The sequence below is a fragment of the Brassica oleracea genome, chromosome C4 (assembly GCF_000695525.1).
Source record: "Brassica oleracea var. oleracea cultivar TO1000 chromosome C4, BOL, whole genome shotgun sequence".
Lineage (NCBI taxonomy): Eukaryota > Viridiplantae > Streptophyta > Magnoliopsida > Brassicales > Brassicaceae > Brassica > Brassica oleracea.
In genome coordinates, this window is record NC_027751.1 from 24663301 (window position 1) to 24665387 (window position 2087).

A 2087-nucleotide genomic window follows, 5' to 3' on the forward strand; every position below is an offset into this window, starting at 1 on the left:
GTCACTCGACCGTTCTGTCGTCACTCGATCAAAGAGTCGTCACTCGACCGACGAGTCGTCACTCGACCGTTTTGTCGTCACTCGACCGACGAGTCATCTCTCAAGCGACGAGTCATCACTCGAGCGACGAGTCGTCACTCGACCGATGAGTCGTCACTCGACGAACGAGTCGTCAATCGACTGTTTTGTCGTCACTCGACCGTTCTGTCGTCACTCGATCAAAGAGTCGTCACTCGACCGACGAGTCGTCACTCGACCGACGAGTCATCTCTCAAGCGACGAGTCATCACTCGAGCGACGAGTCGTCACTCGACCGACGAGTCATCTCTCAAGCGACGAGTCATCACTCGAGCGACGAGTCGTCACTCGACCGACGAGTCATCTCTCAAGCGACGAGTCATCACTCGAGCGACGAGTCGTCACTCGACCGACGAGTCATCTCTCAAGCGACGAGTCATCACTCGAGCGACGAGTCGTCACTCGACCGACGAGTCATCTCTCAAGCGACGAGTCATCACTCGAGCGACGAGTCGTCACTCGACCGACGAGTCATCTCTCAAGCGACGAGTCATCACTCGAGCGACGAGTCGTCACTCGACCGACGAGTCATCTCTCAAGCGACGAGTCATCACTCGAGCGACGAGTCGTCACTCGACCGACGAGTCATCTCTCAAGCGACGAGTCATCACTCGAGCGACGAGTCGTCACTCGACCGACGAGTCATCTCTCAAGCGACGAGTCATCACTCGAGCGACGAGTCGTCACTCGACCGACGAGTCATCTCTCAAGCGACGAGTCATCACTCGAGCGACGAGTCGTCACTCGACCGACGAGTCATCTCTCAAGCGACGAGTCATCACTCGAGCGACGAGTCGTCACTCGACCGACGAGTCATCTCTCAAGCGACGAGTCATCACTCGAGCGACGAGTCGTCACTCGACCGACGAGTCATCTCTCAAGCGACGAGTCATCACTCGAGCGACGAGTCGTCACTCGACCGACGAGTCATCTCTCAAGCGACGAGTCATCACTCGAGCGACGAGTCGTCACTCGACCGACGAGTCATCTCTCAAGCGACGAGTCATCACTCGAGCGACGAGTCGTCACTCGACCGACGAGTCATCTCTCAAGCGACGAGTCATCACTCGAGCGACGAGTCGTCACTCGACCGACGAGTCATCTCTCAAGCGACGAGTCATCACTCGAGCGACGAGTCGTCACTCGACCGACGAGTCATCTCTCAAGCGACGAGTCATCACTCGAGCGACGAGTCGTCACTCGACCGACGAGTCATCTCTCAAGCGACGAGTCATCACTCGAGCGACGAGTCGTCACTCGACCGACGAGTCATCTCTCAAGCGACGAGTCATCACTCGAGCGACGAGTCGTCACTCGACCGACGAGTCATCTCTCAAGCGACGAGTCATCACTCGAGCGACGAGTCGTCACTCGACCGACGAGTCATCTCTCAAGCGACGAGTCATCACTCGAGCGACGAGTCGTCACTCGACCGACGAGTCATCTCTCAAGCGACGAGTCATCACTCGAGCGACGAGTCGTCACTCGACCGACGAGTCATCTCTCAAGCGACGAGTCATCACTCGAGCGACGAGTCGTCACTCGACCGACGAGTCATCTCTCAAGCGACGAGTCATCACTCGAGCGACGAGTCGTCACTCGACCGACGAGTCATCTCTCAAGCGACGAGTCATCACTCGAGCGACGAGTCGTCACTCGACCGACGAGTCATCTCTCAAGCGACGAGTCATCACTCGAGCGACGAGTCGTCACTCGACCGACGAGTCATCTCTCAAGCGACGAGTCATCACTCGAGCGACGAGTCGTCACTCGACCGACGAGTCATCTCTCAAGCGACGAGTCATCACTCGAGCGACGAGTCGTCACTCGACCGACGAGTCATCTCTCAAGCGACGAGTCATCACTCGAGCGACGAGTCGTCACTCGACCGACGAGTCATCTCTCAAGCGACGAGTCATCACTCGAGCGACGAGTCGTCACTCGACCGACGAGTCATCTCTCAAGCGACGAGTCATCACTCGAGCGACGAGTCGTCACTCGACCGACGA